The sequence below is a fragment of the Somniosus microcephalus genome, chromosome 1, assembly GCF_052327205.1.
Source record: "Somniosus microcephalus isolate GS21.2 chromosome 1, FLI_Smic_1.0, whole genome shotgun sequence".
NCBI lineage: Eukaryota > Metazoa > Chordata > Chondrichthyes > Squaliformes > Somniosidae > Somniosus > Somniosus microcephalus.
The window spans coordinates 17,758,304-17,780,482 of NC_140987.1; positions in this window are offsets into that span (position 1 = coordinate 17,758,304).

Genomic DNA, 22,179 nt, shown 5'->3' on the forward strand with positions numbered 1-22,179 from the left:
ATTATCAAAAACCCCAAACTCTCCATTATCAAAAACTCCAAACTCTCTATTATCAAAAACCCCAAACTCTCCATTATCAAAAACCCCAAACTCTCTATTATCAAAAACCCCAAACTCTCCATTATCAAAAACCCCAAACTCTCCATTATCAAAAACCCCAAACTCTCCATTATCAAAAACCCAAACTCTCTATTATCAAAAACCCCAAACTCTCCATTATCAAAAACCCCAAACTCTCCATTATCAAAAACCCCAAACTCTCCATTATCAAAAACCCCAAACTCTCTATTATCAAAAACCCCAAACTCTCCATTATCAAAAACCCCAAACTCTCCATTATCAAAAACCCCAAACTCTCCATTATCAAAAACCCCAAACCCTCCATTATCAAAAACCCCAAACTCTCCATTATCAAAAACCCCAAACTCTCCATTATCAAAAACCCCAAACTCTCTATTATCAAAAACCCCAAACTCTCCATTATCAAAAACCCCAAACTCTCCATTATCAAAAATCCCAAACTCTCCATTATCAAAAACCCCAAACTCTCTATTATCAAAAACCCCAAACTCTCCATTATCAAAAACCCCAAACTCTCTATTATCAAAAACCCCAAACTCTCCATTATCAAAAACCCCAAACTCTCCATTATCAAAAACCCCAAACTCTCCATTATCAAAAACCCCAAACCCTCCATTATCAAAAACCCCAAACTCTCCATTATCAAAAACCCCAAACTCTCCATTATCAAAAACCCCAAACTCTCTATTATCAAAAACCCCAAACTCTCCATTATCAAAAACCCCAAACTCTCCATTATCAAAAATCCCAAACTCTCCATTATCAAAAACCCCAAACTCTCTATTATCAAAAACCCCAAACTCTCCATTATCAAAAACCCCAAACTCTCTATTATCAAAAACCCCAAACTCTCCATTATCAAAAACCCCAAACTCTCCATTATCAAAAACCCCAAACTCTCCATTATCAAAAACCCCAAACTCTCTATTATCAAAAACCCCAAACTCTCCGTTATCAAAAACTCCAAACTCTCCATTATCAAAAACTCCAAACTCTCCATTATCAAAAACCCCAAACTCTCCATTATCAAAAACCCCAAACTCTCCATTATCAAAAACCCCAAACTCTCCAATATCAAAAACCCCAAACTCTCTATTATCAAAAACCCCAAACTCTCTATTATCAAAAACCCCAAACTCTCCATTATCAAAAACCCCAAACTCTCCTTTATCAAAAACCCCAAACACTCTATTATCAAAAACCCCAAACTCTCCATTATCAAAAACCCCAAACTCTCCATTATCAAAAACCCCAAACTCTCTATTATCAAAAACCCCAAACTCTCCATTATCAAAAACTCCAAACTCTCTATTATCAAAAACCCCAAACTCTCCATTATCAAAAACCCCAAACTCTCTATTATCAAAAACCCCAAACTCTCCATTATCAAAAACCCCAAACTCTCCATTATCAAAAACCCCAAACTCTCCATTATCAAAAACCCCAAACTCTCTATTATCAAAAACCCCAAACTCTCCATTATCAAAAACCCCAAACTCTCCATTATCAAAAACCCCAAACTCTCCATTATCAAAAACCCCAAACTCTCTATTATCAAAAACCCCAAACTCTCCATTATCAAAAACCCCAAACTCTCCATTATCAAAAACCCCAAACTCTCCATTATCAAAAACCCCAAACCCTCCATTATCAAAAACCCCAAACTCTCCATTATCAAAAACCCCAAACTCTCCATTATCAAAAACCCCAAACTCTCTATTATCAAAAACCCCAAACTCTCCATTATCAAAAACCCCAAACTCTCCATTATCAAAAATCCCAAACTCTCCATTATCAAAAACCCCAAACTCTCTATTATCAAAAACCCCAAACTCTCCATTATCAAAAACCCCAAACTCTCTATTATCAAAAACCCCAAACTCTCCATTATCAAAAACCCCAAACTCTCCATTATCAAAAACCCCAAACTCTCCATTATCAAAAACCCCAAACCCTCCATTATCAAAAACCCCAAACTCTCCATTATCAAAAACCCCAAACTCTCCATTATCAAAAACCCCAAACTCTCTATTATCAAAAACCCCAAACTCTCCATTATCAAAAACCCCAAACTCTCCATTATCAAAAATCCCAAACTCTCCATTATCAAAAACCCCAAACTCTCTATTATCAAAAACCCCAAACTCTCCATTATCAAAAACCCCAAACTCTCTATTATCAAAAACCCCAAACTCTCCATTATCAAAAACCCCAAACTCTCCATTATCAAAAACCCCAAACTCTCCATTATCAAAAACCCCAAACTCTCCATTATCAAAAACCCCAAACTCTCTATTATCAAAAACCCCAAACTCTCTATTATCAAAAACCCCAAACTCTCTATTATCAAAAACCCCAAACTCTCCATTATCAAAAACCCCAACTCTCCATTATCAAAAACCCCAAACTCTCCATTATCAAAAACCCCAAACTCTCCATTATCAAAAACTCCAAACTCTCCATTATCAAAAACCCCAAACTCTCTATTATCAAAAACCCCAAACTCTCTATTATCAAAAACCCCAAACTCTCTATTATCAAAAACCCCAAACTGTCCTTTATCAAAAACCCAAAACTCTCCATTATCAAAAACCCCAAACTCTCCATTATCAAAAACCCAAACTCTCTATTATCAAAAACCCCAAACTCTCTATTATCAAAAACCCCAAACTCTCCATTATCAAAAACCCCAAACTCTCCATTATCAAAAACCCCAAACTCTCTATTATCAAAACCCCCAAATCTCTATTATCAAAAACCCCAAACTCTCCATTATCAAAAACCCCAAACTCTCTATTATCAAAAACCCCAAACTCTCCATTATCAAAAACCCCAAACTCTCCATTATCAAAAACCCCAAACTCTCCATTATCAAAAACCCCAAACTCTCCATTATCAAAAACCCCAAACTCTCCATTATCAAAAACCCCAAACTCTCCGTTATCAAAAACTCCAAACTCTCCATTATCAAAAACCCCAAACTCGCTATTATCAAAAACCCCAAACTCTCTATTATCAAAAACCCCAAACTCTCCATTATCAAAAACCCCAAACTCTCCATTATCAAAAACCCCAAACTCTCCATTATCAAAAACCCCAAACTCTCCATTATCAAAAACCCCAAACTCTCTATTATCAAAAACCCCAAACTCTCTATTATCAAAAACCCCAAACTCTCTATTATCAAAAACCCCAAAATCTCTATTATCAAAAACCCCAAACTCTCTATTATCAAAAACCCCAAACTCTCCATTATCAAAACCCCAAACTCTCCATTATCAAAAACCCCAAACTCTCTATTATCAAAAACCCCAAAATCTCTATTATCAAAAACCCCAAACTCTCTATTATCTAAACCCAAACTCTCCATTATCAAAAACCCCAAACTCTCTATTATCAAAAACCCCAAACTCTCCATTATCAAAAACCCCAAACTCTCCATTATCAAAAACCCCAAACTCTCCATTATCAAAAACTCCAAACTCTCTATTATCAAAAACCCCAAACTCTCTATTATCAAAAACCCCAAACTCTCTATTATCAAAAACCCCAAACTCTCCATTATCAAAAACCCCAAACTCTCCATTATCAAAAACCCCAAACTCTCCGTTATCAAAAACTCCAAACTCTCCATTATCAAAAACTCCAAACTCTCCATTATCAAAAACCCCAAACTCTCCATTATCAAAAACTCCAAACTCTCCATTATCAAAAACCCCAAACTCTCCGTTATCAAAAACTCCAAACTCTCCATTATCAAAAACCCCAAACTCTCTATTATCAAAACCCCAAACTCTCCATTATCAAAAACTCCAAACTTTCCATTATCAAAAACCCCAAACTCTCTATTATCAAAAACCCCAAACTCTCCATTATCAAAACCCCAAACTCTCTATTATCAAAAACCCCAAACTCTCTATTATCAAAAACCCCAAACTCTCCATTATCAAAAACCCCAATCTCTCCATTATCAAAAACCCCAAACTCTCTATTATCAAAAACCCCAAACTCTCCATTATCAAAAACCCCAAACTCTCCATTATCAAAAACCCCAAACTCTCCATTATCAAAAACCCCAAACTCTCCATTATCAAAAACCCCAAACTCTCCATTATCAAAAACCCCAAACTCTCCATTATCAAAAACCCCAAACTCTCCATTATCAAAACCCCAAACTCTCTATTATCAAAAACCCCAAACTCTCCATTATCAAAAACCCCAAACTCTCCATTATCAAAAACCCCAAACTCTCCATTATCAAAACCCCAAACTCTCCATTATCAAAAACCCCAAACTCTCTATTATCAAAAACTCCAAACTCTCCATTATCAAAAACTCCAAACTCTCTATTATCAAAAACTCCAATCTCTCTATTATCAAAAACCCCAAACTCTCTATTATCAAAAACCCCAAACTCTCTATTATCAAAAACTCCAAACTCTCCATTATCAAAAACTCCAAACTCTCCATTATCAAAAACCCCAAACTCTCCGTTATCAAAAACTCCAAACTCTCCATTATCAAAAACCCCAAACTCTCCGTTATCAAAAACCCCAAACTCTCCATTATCAAAAACCCCAAACTCTCCGTTATCAAAAACTCCAAACTCTCCATTATCAAAAACCCCAAACTCTCCGTTATCAAAAACCCCAAACTCTCCGTTATCAAAAACTCCAAACTCTCCATTATCAAAAACCCCAAACTCTCCGTTATCAAAAACCCCAAACTCTCTATTATCAAAAACCCCAAACTCTCTATTATCAAAAACCCCAAACTCTCCATTATCAAAAACCCCAAACTCTCCATTATCAAAAACCCCAAACTCTCCATTATCAAAAACCCCAAACTCTCCGTTATCAAAAACCCCAAACTCTCCATTATCAAAAACCCCAAACTCTCCATTATCAAAAACCCCAAACTCTCTATTATCAAAAACCCCAAACTCTCCATTATCAAAAACCCCAAACTCTCTTTTATCAAAAACCCCAAACTCTCCGTTATCAAAAACTCCAAACTCTCCATTATCAAAACCCCCAAACTCTCCATTATCAAAAACCCCAAACTCTCCATTATCAAAAACCCCAAACTCTCCGTTATCAAAAACCCCAAACTCTCCATTATCAAAAACCCCAAACTCTCTATTATCAAAAACCCCAAACTCTCTATTATCAAAAACCCCAAACTCTCTATTATCTAAACCCCAAACTCTCCATTATCAAAAACCCCAAACTCTCCATTATCAAAAACCCCAAACTCTCCATTATCAAAAACCCCAAACTCTCTGTTATCAAAAACCCCAAACTCTCTCTTATCAAAAACCCCAAACTCTCTATTATCAAAAACCCCAAACTCTCCATTATCAAAAACCCCAAACTCTCCATTATCAAAAACTCCAAACTCTCCATTATCAAAAACCCCAAACTCTCTATTATCAAAAACCCCAAACTCTCTATTATCAAATACCCCAAACTCTCCATTATCAAAACCCCAAACTCTCCATTATCAAAAACCCCAAACTCTCCATTATCAAAAACCCCAAACTCTCCATTATCAAAAACCCCAAACTCTCTATTATCAAAAACCCCAAACTCTCTATTATCAAAAACCCCAAACTCTCTATTATCAAAAACCCCAAACTCTCCATTATCAAAAACCCCAAACTCTCTATTATCAAAAACCCCAATCTCTCCATTATCAAAAACCCCAAACTCTCCATTATCAAAAACTCCAAACTCTCCATTATCAAAAACCCCAACCTCTCTATTATCAAAAACCCCAAACTCTCCATTATCAAAAACCCCAAACTCTCCATTATCAAAAACCCCAAACTCTCCATTATCAAAAACCCCAAACTCTCCATTATCAAAAACCCCAAACTCTCCATTATCAAAAACCCCAAACTCTCCATTATCAAAAACCCCAAACTCTCCATTATCAAAAACCCCAAACTCTCTATTATCAAAAACCCCAAACTCTCCATTATCAAAAACCCCAAACTCTCTATTATCAAAACCCCAAACTCTCCGTTATCAAAAACCCCAAACTCTCTATTATCAAAAACCCCAAACTCTCCATTATCAAAAACCCCAAACTCTCCATTATCAAAAACCCCAAACTCTCCATTATCAAAAACCCCAAACTCTCCATTATCAAAAACCCCAAACTCTCCATTATCAAAAACCCCAAACGCTCCATTATCAAAAACCCCAAACCCTCCATTATCAAAAACCCCAAACTCTCTATTATCAAAACCCCAAACTCTCCGTTATCAAAAACCCCAAACTCTCTATTATCAAAAACCCCAAACTCTCCATTATCAAAAACCCCAAACTCTCTATTATCAAAAACCCCAAACTCTCCATTATCAAAAACCCCAAACTCTCCATTATCAAAAACCCCAAACTCTCCATTATCAAAAACCCCAAACTCTCCGTTATCAAAAACCCCAAACTCTCCTTTATCAAAAACCCCAAACTCTCCATTATCAAAAACCCCAAACTCTCCATTATCAAAAACCCCAAACTCTCTATTATCAAAAACCCCAAACTCTCCGTTATCAAAAACTCCAAACTCTCCATTATCAAAAACTCCAAACTCTCCATTATCAAAAACCCCAAACTCTCCATTATCAAAAACCCCAAACTCTCCATTATCAAAAACCCCAAACTCTCCAATATCAAAAACCCCAAACTCTCTATTATCAAAAACCACAAACTCTCTATTATCAAAAACCCCAAACTCTCCATTATCAAAAACCCCAAACTCTCCTTTATCAAAAACCCCAAACTCTCCATTATCAAAAACCCCAAACTCTCCATTATCAAAAACCCCAAACTCTCTATTATCAAAAACCCCAAACTCTCCATTATCAAAAACTCCAAACTCTCTATTATCAAAAACCCCAAACTCTCCATTATCAAAAACCCCAAACTCTCTATTATCAAAAACCCCAAACTCTCCATTATCAAAAACCCCAAACTCTCCATTATCAAAAACCCCAAACTCTCCATTATCAAAAACCCCAAACTCTCTATTATCAAAAACCCCAAACTCTCCATTATCAAAAACCCCAAACTCTCCATTATCAAAAACCCCAAACTCTCCATTATCAAAAACCCCAAACTCTCTATTATCAAAAACCCCAAACTCTCCATTATCAAAAACCCCAAACTCTCCATTATCAAAAACCCCAAACTCTCCATTATCAAAAACCCCAAACCCTCCATTATCAAAAACCCCAAACTCTCCATTATCAAAAACCCCAAACTCTCCATTATCAAAAACCCCAAACTCTCTATTATCAAAAACCCCAAACTCTCCATTATCAAAAACCCCAAACTCTCCATTATCAAAAATCCCAAACTCTCCATTATCAAAAACCCCAAACTCTCTATTATCAAAAACCCCAAACTCTCCATTATCAAAAACCCCAAACTCTCTATTATCAAAAACCCCAAACTCTCCATTATCAAAAACCCCAAACTCTCCATTATCAAAAACCCCAAACCCTCCATTATCAAAAACCCCAAACTCTCCATTATCAAAAACCCCAAACTCTCCATTATCAAAAACCCCAAACTCTCCATTATCAAAAACCCCAAACTCTCCATTATCAAAAACCCCAAACTCTCCATTATCAAAAATCCCAAACTCTCCATTATCAAAAACCCCAAACTCTCTATTATCAAAAACCCCAAACACTCCATTATCAAAAACCCCAAACTCTCTATTATCAAAAACCCCAAACTCTCCATTATCAAAAACCCCAAACTCTCCATTATCAAAAACCCCAAACTCTCCATTATCAAAAACCCCAAACTCTCCATTATCAAAAACCCCAAACTCTCTATTATCAAAAACCCCAAACTCTCTATTATCAAAAACCCCAAACTCTCTATTATCAAAAACCCCAAACTCTCCATTATCAAAAACCCCAACTCTCCATTATCAAAAACCCCAAACTCTCCATTATCAAAAACCCCAAACTCTCCATTATCAAAAACTCCAAACTCTCCATTATCAAAAACCCCAAACTCTCTATTATCAAAAACCCCAAACTCTCTATTATCAAAAACCCCAAACTCTCTATTATCAAAAACCCCAAACTGTCCTTTATCAAAAACCCAAAACTCTCCATTATCAAAAACCCCAAACTCTCCATTATCAAAAACCCCAAACTCTCCATGATCAAAAACCCCAAACTCTCCATTATCAAAAACCCCAAACTCTCCATTATCAAAAACCCCAAACTCTCCATTATCAAAAACCCCAAACTCTCCATTATCAAAAACCCCAAACTCTCCATTATCAAAAACCCCAAACTCTCCATTATCAAAAACCCCAAACCCTCCATTATCAAAAACCCCAAACTCTCCATTATCAAAAACCCCAAACTCTCCATTATCAAAAACCCCAAACTGTCTATTATTAAAAACCCCAAACTCTCCATTATCAAAAACCCCAAACTCTCCATTATCAAAAACCCCAAACTCTCCATTATCAAAAACCCCAAACTCTCTATTATCAAAAACCCCAAACTCTCCATTATCAAAAACCCCAAACTCTCCATTATCAAAAACCCCAAACTCTCCATTATCAAAAACCCAAACTCTCTATTATCAAAAACCCCAAACTCTCTATTATCAAAAACCCCAAACTCTCCATTATCAAAAACCCCAAACTCTCCATTATCAAAAACCCCAAACTCTCTATTATCAAAACCCCCAAATCTCTATTATCAAAAACCCCAAACTCTCCATTATCAAAAACCCCAAACTCTCTATTATCAAAAACCCCAAACTCTCCATTATCAAAAACCCCAAACTCTCCTTTATCAAAAACCCCAAACTCTCCATTATCAAAAACCCCAAACTCTCCATTATCAAAAACCCCAAACTCTCCATTATCAAAAACCCCAAACTCTCCGTTATCAAAAACTCCAAACTCTCCATTATCAAAAACCCCAAACTCGCTATTATCAAAAACCCCAAACTCTCTATTATCAAAAACCCCAAACTCTCCATTATCAAAAACCCCAAACTCTCCATTATCAAAAACCCCAAACTCTCCAGTATCAAAAACCCCAAACTCTCCATTATCAAAAACCCCAAACTCTCTATTATCAAAAACCCCAAACTCTCTATTATCAAAAACCCCAAACTCTCTATTATCAAAAACCCCAAAATCTCTATTATCAAAAACCCCAAACTCTCTATTATCAAAAACCCCAAACTCTCCATTATCAAAACCCCAAACTCTCCATTATCAAAAACCCCAAACTCTCTATTATCAAAAACCCCAAACTCTCTATTATCAAAAACCCCAAACTCTCTATTATCTAAACCCAAACTCTCCATTATCAAAAACCCCAAACTCTCTATTATCAAAAACCCCAAACTCTCCATTATCAAAAACCCCAAACTCTCCATTATCAAAAACCCCAAACTCTCTATTATCAAAAACCCCAAACTCTCCATTATCAAAAACCCCAAACTCTCTATTATCTAAACCCAAACTCTCCATTATCAAAAACCCCAAACTCTCCATTATCAAAAACCCCAAACTCTCCATTATCAAAAACCCCAAACTCTCTATTATCAAAAACCCCAAACTCTCCATTATCAAAAACCCCAAAATCTCTATTATCTAAACCCAAACTCTCCATTATCAAAAACCCCAAACTCTCCATTATCAAAAACCCCAAACTCTCCATTATCAAAAACCCCAAACTCTCCATTATCAAAAACCCCAAACTTTCCATTATCAAAAACCCCAAACTCTCCATTATCAAAAACCCCAAACTCTCTATTATCAAAAACCAAACCTTCTATTATCAAAAACCCCAAACTCTCTATTATCAAAAACCCCAAACTCTCCATTATCAAAAACCCCAAACTCTCCATTATCAAAAACCCCAAACTCTCCATTATCAAAACCCCAAACTCTCTATTATCAAAAACCCCAAACTCTCCATTATCAAAACCCCAAACTCTCTATTATCAAAAACCCCAAACTCTCCATTATCAAAAACCCCAAACTCTCCATTATCAAAAAGCCCAAACTCTCCATTATCAAAAACCCCAAACCCTCCATTATCAAAAACCCCAAACTCTCTATTATCAAAAACCCCAAACTCTCCATGATCAAAAACCCCAAACTCTCCATTATCAAAACCCCAAACTCTCCATTATCAAAAACCCCAAACTCTCTATTATCAAAAACTCCAAACTCTCCATTATCAAAAACTCCAAACTCTCTATTATCAAAAACTCCAAACTCTCTATTATCAAAAACCCCAAACTCTCCATTATCAAAAACCCCAAACTCTCTATTATCAAAAACCCCAAACTCTCCATTATCAAAAACCCCAAACTCTCTATTATCAGAAACTCCAAACTCTCTATTATCAAAAACCCCAAACTCTCCATTATCAAAAACCCCAAACTCTCTATTATCAAAAACTCCAAACTCTCCGTTATCAAAAACTCCAAACTCTCCATTATCAAAAACCCCAAACTCTCCATTATCAAAAACCCCAAACTCTCCATTATCAAAAACCCCAAACTCTCCATTATCAAAAACCCCAAACTCTCCATTATCAAAAACCCCAAACTCTCCGTTATCAAAAACTCCAAACTCTCCATTATCAAAAACTCCAAACTCTCCATTATCAAAAACCCCAAAATCTCCATTATCAAAAACTCCAAACTCTCCATTATCAAAAACCCCAAACTCTCCGTTATCAAAAACTCCAAACTCTCCATTATCAAAAACCCCAAACTCTCTATTATCAAAACCCCAAACTCTCCATTATCAAAAACTCCAAACTTTCCATTATCAAAAACCCCAAACTCTCTATTATCAAAAACCCCAAACTCTCTATTATCAAAAACCCCAAACTCTCCATTATCAAAACCCCAAACTCTCTATTATCAAAAACCCCAAACTCTCTATTATCAAAAACCCCAAACTCTCCATTATCAAGAACCCCAATCTCTCCATTATCAAAAACCCCAAACTCTCTATTATCAAAAATCCCAAACTCTCTATTATCAAAAACCCCAAACTCTCCATTATCAAAAACCCCAAACTCTCCATTATCAAAAACCCCAAACACTCCATTATCAAAAACCCCAAACTCTCCATTATCAAAAACCCCAAATTCTCCATTATCAAAAACCCCAAACTCTCCATTATCAAAAACCCCAAACTCTCCATTATCAAAACCCCAAACTCTCTATTATCAAAAACCCCAAACTCTCCATTATCAAAAACCCCAAACTCTCCATTATCAAAAACCCCAAACTCTCCATTATCAAAAATCCCAAACTCTCCATTATCAAAAACCCCAAACTCTCCATTATCAAAAACCCCAAACTCTCCATTATCAAAACCCCAAACTCTCCATTATCAAAAACCCCAAACTCTCTATTATCAAAAACTCCAAACTCTCCATTATCAAAAACTCCAAACTCTCTATTATCAAAAACTCCAATCTCTCTATTATCAAAAACCCCAAACTCTCTATTATCAAAAACTCCAAACTCTCCATTATCAAAAACTCCAAACTCTCTATTATCAAAAACCCCAAACTCTCTATTATCAAAAACCCCAAACTCTCCTTTATCAAAAACCCCAAACTCTCCATTATCAAAAACTCCAAACTCTCTATTATCAAAAACCCCAAACTCTCTATTATCAAAAACCCCAAACTCTCTATTATCAAAAACTCCAAACTCTCCGTTATCAAAAACTCCAAACTCTCCATTATCAAAAACCCCAAACTCTCCATTATCAAAAACCCCAAACTCTCCATTATCAAAAACCCCAAACTCTCCATTATCAAAAACCCCAAACTCTCCATTATCAAAAACCCCAAACTCTCCGTTATCAAAAACTCCAAACTCTCCATTATCAAAAACTCCAAACTCTCCATTATCAAAAACCCCAAAATCTCCATTATCAAAAACTCCAAACTCTCCATTATCAAAAACCCCAAACTCTCCGTTATCAAAAACTCCAAACTCTCCATTATCAAAAACCCCAAACTCTCTATTATCAAAACCCCAAACTCTCCATTATCAAAAACTCCAAACTTTCCATTATCAAAAACCCCAAACTCTCTATTATCAAAAACCCCAAACTCTCTATTATCAAAAACCCCAAACTCTCCATTATCAAAACCCCAAACTCTCTATTATCAAAAACCCCAAACTCTCTATTATCAAAAACCCCAAACTCTCCATTATCAAGAACCCCAATCTCTCCATTATCAAAAACCCCAAACTCTCTATTATCAAAAATCCCAAACTCTCTATTATCAAAAACCCCAAACTCTCCATTATCAAAAACCCCAAACTCTCCATTATCAAAAACCCCAAACACTCCATTATCAAAAACCCCAAACTCTCCATTATCAAAAACCCCAAATTCTCCATTATCAAAAACCCCAAACTCTCCATTATCAAAAACCCCAAACTCTCCATTATCAAAACCCCAAACTCTCTATTATCAAAAACCCCAAACTCTCCATTATCAAAAACCCCAAACTCTCCATTATCAAAAACCCCAAACTCTCCATTATCAAAAATCCCAAACTCTCCATTATCAAAAACCCCAAACTCTCCATTATCAAAAACCCCAAACTCTCCATTATCAAAACCCCAAACTCTCCATTATCAAAAACCCCAAACTCTCTATTATCAAAAACTCCAAACTCTCCATTATCAAAAACTCCAAACTCTCTATTATCAAAAACTCCAATCTCTCTATTATCAAAAACCCCAAACTCTCTATTATCAAAAACTCCAAACTCTCCATTATCAAAAACTCCAAACTCTCTATTATCAAAAACCCCAAACTCTCTATTATCAAAAACCCCAAACTCTCCTTTATCAAAAACCCCAAACTCTCCATTATCAAAAACTCCAAACTCTCTATTATCAAAAACCCCAAACTCTCTATTATCAAAAACCCCAAACTCTCTATTATCAAAAACTCCAAACTCTCCATTATCAAAAACTCCAAACTCTCCATTATCAAAAACCCCAAACTCTCCGTTATCAAAAACTCCAAACTCTCCATTATCAAAAACCCCAAACTCTCCGTTATCAAAAACCCCAAACTCTCCATTATCAAAAACCCCAAACTCTCCGTTATCAAAAACTCCAAACTCTCCATTATCAAAAACCCCAAACTCTCCGTTATCAAAAACCCCAAACTCTCCGTTATCAAAAACTCCAAACTCTCCATTATCAAAAACCCCAAACTCTCTGCTATCAAAAACCCCAAACTCTCTATTATCAAAAACCCCAAACTCTCTATTATCAAAAACCCCAAACTCTCCATTATCAAAAACCCCAAACTCTCCATTATCAAAAACCCCAAACTCTCCATTATCAAAAACCCCAAACTCTCCGTTATCAAAAACCCCAAACTCTCCATTATCAAAAACCCCAAACTCTCCATTATCAAAAACCCCAAACTCTCTATTATCAAAAACCCCAAACTCTCCATTATCAAAAACCCCAAACTCTCTATTATCAAAAACCCCAAACTCTCCGTTATCAAAAACCCCAAACTCTCCATTATCAAAACCCCCAAACTCTCCATTATCAAAAACCCCAAACTCTCCATTATCAAAACCCCAAACTCTCCGTTATCAAAAACCCCAAACTCTCCATTATCAAAAACCCCAAAACTCTCTATTATCAAAAACCCCAAACTCTCTATTATCAAAAACCCCAAACTCTCTATTATCTAAACCCCAAACTCTCCATTATCAAAAACCCCAAACTCTCCATTATCAAAAACCCCAAACTCTCCATTATCAAAAACCCCAAACTCTCTGTTATCAAAAACCCCAAACTCTCTCTTATCAAAAACCCCAAACTCTCTATTATCAAAAACCCCAAACTCTCCATTATCAAAAACCCCAAACTCTCCATTATCAAAAACCCCAAACTCTCTATTATCAAAAACCCCAAACTCTCTATTATCAAAAACCCCAAACTCTCCATTATCAAAACCCCAAACTCTCCATTATCAAAAACCCCAAACTCTCCATTATCAAAAACCCCAAACTCTCCATTATCAAAAACCCCAAACTCTCTATTATCAAAAACCCCAAACCCTCTATTATCAAAAACCCCAAACTCTCTATTATCAAAAACCCCAAACTCTCCATTATCAAAAACCCCAAACTCTCTATTATCAAAAACCCCAATCTCTCCATTATCAAAAACCCCAAACTCTCCATTATCAAAAACTCCAAACTCTCCATTATCAAAAACCCCAACCTCTCTATTATCAAAAACCCCAAACTCTCCATTATCAAAAACCCCAAACTCTCCATTATCAAAAACCCCAAACTCTCCATTATCAAAAACCCCAAACTCTCCATTATCAAAAACCCCAAACTCTCCATTATCAAAAACCCCAAACTCTCCATTATCAAAAACCCCAAACTCTCCATTATCAAAAACCCCAAACTCTCTATTATCAAAAACCCCAAACTCTCCATTAGCAAAAACCCCAAACTCTCTATTATCAAAACCCCAAACTCTCCGTTATCAAAAACCCCAAACTCTCTATTATCAAAAACCCCAAACTCTCCATTATCAAAAACCCCAAACTCTCCATTATCAACAACCCCAAACTCTCCATTATCAAAAACCCCAAACTCTCCATTATCAAAAACCCCAAACTCTCCATTATCAAAAACCCCAAACTCTCCATTATCAAAAACCCCAAACTCTCCATTATCAAAAACCCCAAACTCTCCATTATCAAAAACCCCAAACTCTCCGTTATCAAAAACTCCAAACTCTCCATTATCAAAAACTCCAAACTCTCCATTATCAAAAACCCCAAACTCTCCATTATCAAAAACTCCAAACTCTCCATTATCAAAAACCCCAAACTCTCCGTTATCAAAAACTCCAAACTCTCCATTATCAAAAACCCCAAACTCTCTATTATCAAAACCCCAAACTCTCCATTATCAAAAACTCCAAACTTTCCATTATCAAAAACCCCAAACTCTCTATTATCAAAAACCCCAAACTCTCCATTATCAAAACCCCAAACTCTCTATTATCAAAAACCCCAAACTCTCTATTATCAAAAACCCCAAACTCTCCATTATCAAAAACCCCAATCTCTCCATTATCAAAAACCCCAAACTCTCTATTATCAAAAACCCCAAACTCTCTATTATCAAAAACCCCAAACTCTCCATTATCAAAAACCCCAAACTCTCCATTATCAAAAACCCCAAACTCTCCATTATCAAAAACCCCAAACTCTCCATTATCAAAAACCCCAAACTCTCCATTATCAAAAACCCCAAACTCTCCATTATCAAAAACCCCAAACTCTCCATTATCAAAACCCCAAACTCTCTATTATCAAAAACCCCAAACTCTCCATTATCAAAAACCCCAAACTCTCCATTATCAAAAACCCCAAACTCTCCATTATCAAAAATCCCAAACTCTCCATTATCAAAAACCCCAAACTCTCCATTATCAAAAACCCCAAACTCTCCATTATCAAAACCCCAAACTCTCCATTATCAAAAACCCCAAACTCTCTATTATCAAAAACTCCAAACTCTCCATTATCAAAAACTCCAAACTCTCTATTATCAAAAACTCCAATCTCTCTATTATCAAAAACCCCAAACTCTCTATTATCAAAAACTCCAAACTCTCCATTATCAAAAACTCCAAACTCTCTATTATCAAAAACCCCAAACTCTCTATTATCAAAAACCCCAAACTCTCCTTTATCAAAAACCCCAAACTCTCCATTATCAAAAACTCCAAACTCTCTATTATCAAAAACCCCAAACTCTCTATTATCAAAAACCCCAAACTCTCTATTATCAAAAACTCCAAACTCTCCATTATCAAAAACTCCAAACTCTCCATTATCAAAAACCCCAGACTCTCCGTTATCAAAAACTCCAAACTCTCCATTATCAAAAACCCCAAACTCTCCGTTATCAAAAACCCCAAACTCTCCATTATCAAAAACCCCAAACTCTCCGTTATCAAAAACTCCAAACTCTCCATTATCAAAAACCCCAAACTCTCCGTTATCAAAAACCCCAAACTCTCCGTTATCAAAAACTCCAAACTCTCCATTATCAAAAACCCCAAACTCTCCGTTATCAAAAACCCCAAACTCTCTATTATCAAAAACCCCAAACTCTCTATTATCAAAAACCCCAAACTCTCCATTATCAAAAACCCCAAACTCTCCATTATCAAAAACCCCAAACTCTCCATTATCAAAAACCCCAAACTCTCCGTTATCAAAAACCCCAAACTCTCCATTATCAAAAACCCCAAACTCTCCATTATCAAAAACCCCAAACTCTCTATTACCAAAAACCCCAAACTCTCCATTATCAAAAACCCCAAACTCTCTATTATCAAAAACCCCAAACTCTCCGTTATCAAAAACTCCAAACTCTCCATTATCAAAACCCCCAAACTCTCCATTATCAAAAACCCCAAACTCTCCATTATCAAAAACCCCAAACTCTCCGTTATCAAAAACCCCAAACTCTCCATTATCAAAAACCCCAAACTCTCTATTATCAAAAACCCCAAACTCTCTATTATCAAAAACCCCAAACTCTCTATTATCTAAACCCCAAACTCTCCATTATCAAAAACCCCAAACTCTCCATTATCAAAAACCCCAAACTCTCCATTATCAAAAACCCCAAACTCTCTGTTATCAAAACCCCCAAACTCTCTCTTATCAAAAACCCCAAACTCTCTATTATCAAAAACCCCAAACTCTCCATTATCAAAAACCCCAAACTCTCCATTATCAAAAACTCCAAACTCTCCATTATCAAAAACCCCAAACTCTCTATTATCAAAAACCCCAAACTCTCTATTATCAAAAACCCCAAACTCTCCATTATCAAAACCCCAAACTCTCCATTATCAAAAACCCCAAACTCTCCATTATCAAAAACCCCAAACTCTCCATTATCAAAAACCCCAAACTCTCTATTATCAAAAACCCCAAACTCTCTATTATCAAAAACCCCAAACTCTCTATTATCAAAAACCCCAAACTCTCCATTATCAAAAACCCCAAACTCTCTATTATCAAAAACCCCAATCTCTCCATTATCAAAAACCCCAAACTCTCCATTATCAAAAACTCCAAACTCTCCATTATCAAAAACCCCAACCTCTCTATTATCAAAAACCCCAAACTCTCCATTATCAAAAACCCCAAACTCTCCATTATCAAAAACCCCAAACTCTCCATTATCAAAAACCCCAAACTCTCCATTATCAAAAACCCCAAACTCTCCATTATCAAAAACCCCAAACTCTCCATTATCAAAAACCCCAAACTCTCCATTATCAAAAACCCCAAACTCTCTATTATCAAAAACCCCAAACTCTCCATTATCAAAAACCCCAAACTCTCTATTATCAAAACCCCAAACTCTCCGTTATCAAAAACCCCAAACTCTCTATTATCAAAAACCCCAAACTCTCCATTATCAAAAACCCCAAACTCTCCATTATCAAAAACCCCAAACTCTCCATTATCAAAAACCCCAAACTCTCCATTATCAAAAACCCCAAACTCTCCATTATCAAAAACCCCAAACGCTCCATTATCAAAAACCCCAAACCCTCCATTATCAAAAACCCCAAACTCTCTATTATCAAAACCCCAAACTCTCCGTTATCAAAAACCCCAAACTCTCTGTTATCAAAAACTCCAAACTCTCCATTATCAAAAACCCCAAACTCTCCATTATCAAAAACCCCAAACTCTCTATTATCAAAAACCCCAAACGCTCCATTATCAAAAACCCCAAACTCTCCATTATCAAAAACCCCAAACTCTCTATTATCAAAAACTCCAAACTCTCCATTATCAAAAACTCCAAACTCTCTATTATCAAAAACTCCAATCTCTCTATTATCAAAAACCCCAAACTCTCTATTATCAAAAACTCCAAACTCTCCATTATCAAAAACTCCAAACTCTCTATTATCAAAAACCCCAAACTCTCTATTATCAAAAACCCCAAACTCTCCTTTATCAAAAACCCCAAACTCTCCATTATCAAAAACTCCAAACTCTCTATTATCAAAAACCCCAAACTCTCTATTATCAAAAACCCCAAACTCTCTATTATCAAAAACTCCAAACTCTCCATTATCAAAAACTCCAAACTCTCCATTATCAAAAACCCCAAACTCTCCGTTATCAAAAACTCCAAACTCTCCATTATCAAAAACCCCAAACTCTCCGTTATCAAAAACCCCAAACTCTCCATTATCAAAAACCCCAAACTCTCCGTTATCAAAAACTCCAAACTCTCCATTATCAAAAACCCCAAACTCTCCGTTATCAAAAACCCCAAACCCTCCGTTATCATAAACTCCAAACTCTCCATTATCAAAAACCCCAAACTCTCCGTTATCAAAAACCCCAAACTCTCTATTATCAAAAACCCCAAACTCTCTATTATCAAAAACCCCAAACTCTCCATTATCAAAAACCCCAAACTCTCCATTATCAAAAACCCCAAACTCTCCATTATCAAAAACCCCAAACTCTCCGTTATCAAAAACCCCAAACTCTCTATTATCAAAAACCCCAAACTCTCCATTATCAAAAACCCCAAACTCTCCATTATCAAAAACCCCAAACTCTCCATTATCAAAAACCCCAAACTCTCCATTATCAAAAACCCCAAACTCTCCATTATCAAAAACCCCAAACTCTCCATTATCAAAAACCCCAAACTCTCTATTATCAAAAACCCCAAACTCTCCATTATCAAAAACCCCAAACTCTCTATTATCAAAACCCCAAACTCTCCGTTATCAAAAACCCCAAACTCTCTATTATCAAAAACCCCAAACTCTCCATTATCAAAAACCCCAAACTCTCCATTATCAAAAACCCCAAACTCTCCATTATCAAAAACCCCAAACTCTCCATTATCAAAAACCCCAAACTCTCCATTATCAAAAAACCCAAACGCTCCATTATCAAAAACCCCAAACCCTCCATTATCAAAAACCCCAAACTCTCTATTTTCAAAACCCCAAACTCTCCGTTATCAAAAACCCCAAACTCTCTGTTATCAAAAACCCCAAACTCTCCATTATCAAAAACCCCAAACTCTCCATTATCAAAAACCCCAAACTCTCCATTATCAAAACCCCAAACTCTCCATTATCAAAAACCCCAAACTCTCTATTATCAAAAACCCCAAACTCTCCATTATCAAAAACCCCAAACTCTCTATTATCAAAAACCCCAAACTCTCTATTATCAAAACCCCAAACTCTCCGTTATCAAAAACCCCAAACCTTCTATTATCAAAAACCCCAAACTCTCTATTATCAAAACCCCAAACTCTCCATTATCAAAACCCCAAACCTTCTATTATCAAAAACCCCAAACTCTCTATTATCAAAACCCCAAACTCTCCATTATCAAAACCCCAAACTCTCCATTATCAAAAACCCCAAACTCTCCATTATCAAAAACCCCAAACTCTCCATTATCAAAAACCCCAAACTCTCCATTATCAAAAACCCCAAACTCTCTATTATCAAAAACCCCAAACTCTCCATTATCAAAAACCCCAAACTCTCCATTATCAAAACCCCAAACTCTCTATTATCAAAAACCCCAAACTCTCCATTATCAACAACCCCAAACTCTTCATTATCAAAAACCCCAAACTCTCTATTATCAAAAACCCCAAACTCTCCATTATCAAAACCCCAAACTGTCCATTATCAAAAACCCCAAACTCTCCATTATCAAAAACCCCAAACTCTCTATTATCAAAAACCCCAAACTCTTTATTATCAAAAACCCCGAACTCTCCATTATCAAAAACCCCAAACTCTCCATTATCAAAAACCCCAAACTCTCCATTATCAAAAACCCCAAACTCTCTATTATCAAAAACCCCAAACTCTCTATTATCAAAAACCCCAAACTGTTTATTATCAAAAACCCCAAACTCTCCATTATCAAAAACCCCAAACTCTCTATTATCAAAAACCCCAAACTCTCCATTATCAAAAACCCCAAACTCTCCGTTATCAAAAACCCCAAACTCTCTATTATCAAAAACCCCAAACTCTCCATTATCAAAAACCCCAAACTCTCCATTATCAAAAACCCCAAACTCTCCATTATCAAAAACCCCAAACTCTCCATTATCAAAAACCCCAAACTCTCCATTATCAAAAACCCCAAACTCTCCATTATCAAAAACCCCAAACTCTCTATTATCAAAAACCCCAAACTCTCCATTATCAAAAACCCCAAACTCTCTATTATCAAAACCCCAAACTCTCCATTATCAAAAACCCCAAACTCTCTATTATCAAAAACCCCAAACTCTCCATTATCAAAAACCCCAAACTCTCCATTATCAAAAACCCCAAACTCTCCATTATCAAAAACCCCAAACTCTCCATTATCAAAAACCCCAAACTCTCCATTATCAAAAAACCCAAACGCTCCATTATCAAAAACCCCAAACCCTCCATTATCAAAAACCCCAAACTCTCTATTTTCAAAACCCCAAACTCTCCGTTATCAAAAACCCCAAACTCTCTGTTATCAAAAACCCCAAACTCTCCATTATCAAAAACCCCAAACTCTCCATTATCAAAAACCCCAAACTCTCCATTATCAAAACCCCAAACTCTCCATTATCAAAAACCCCAAACTCTCTATTATCAAAAACCCCAAACTCTCCATTATCAAAAACCCCAAACTCTCTATTATCAAAAACCCCAAACTCTCTATTATCAAAACCCCAAACTCTCCGTTATCAAAAACCCCAAACCTTCTATTATCAAAAACCCCAAACTCTCTATTATCAAAACCCCAAACTCTCCATTATCAAAACCCCAAACCTTCTATTATCAAAAACCCCAAACTCTCTATTATCAAAACCCCAAACTCTCCATTATCAAAACCCCAAACTCTCCATTATCAAAAACCCCAAACTCTCCATTATCAAAAACCCCAAACTCTCCATTATCAAAAACCCCAAACTCTCCATTATCAAAAACCCCAAACTCTCTATTATCAAAAACCCCAAACTCTCCATTATCAAAAACCCCAAACTCTCCATTATCAAAACCCCAAACTCTCTATTATCAAAAACCCCAAACTCTCCATTATCAACAACCCCAAACTCTTCATTATCAAAAACCCCAAACTCTCTATTATCAAAAACCCCAAACTCTCCATTATCAAAACCCCAAACTGTCCATTATCAAAAACCCCAAACTCTCCATTATCAAAAACCCCAAACTCTCTATTATCAAAAACCCCAAACTCTTTATTATCAAAAACCCCGAACTCTCCATTATCAAAAACCCCAAACTCTCCATTATCAAAAACCCCAAACTCTCCATTATCAAAAACCCCAAACTCTCTATTATCAAAAACCCCAAACTCTCTATTATCAAAAACCCCAAACTGTTTATTATCAAAAACCCCAAACTCTCCATTATCAAAAACCCCAAACTCTCTATTATCAAAAACCCCAAACTCTCCATTATCAAAAACCCCAAACTCTCCATTATCAAAAACTCCAAACTCTCCATTATCAAAAACCCCAACCTCTCTATTATCAAAAACCCCAAACTCTCCATTATCAAAAACCCCAAACTCTCCATTATCAAAAACCCCAAACTCTCCATTATCAAAAACCCCAAACTCTCCATTATCAAAAACCTCAAACTCTCCATTATCAAAAACCCCAAACTCTCCATTATCAAAAACCCCAAACTCTCCATTATCAAAAACCCCAAACGCTCCATTATCAAAAACCCCAAACCCTCCATTATCAAAAACCCCAAACTCTCTATTTTCAAAACCCCAAACTCTCCGTTATCAAAAACCCCAAACTCTCCATTATGAAAAACCCCAAACTCTCCATTATCAAAAACCCCAAACTCTCTATTATCAAAAACCCCAAACTCTCCATTATCAAAAACCCCAAACTCTCTATTATCAAAAACCCCAAACTCTCTATTATCAAAACCCCAAACTCTCCGT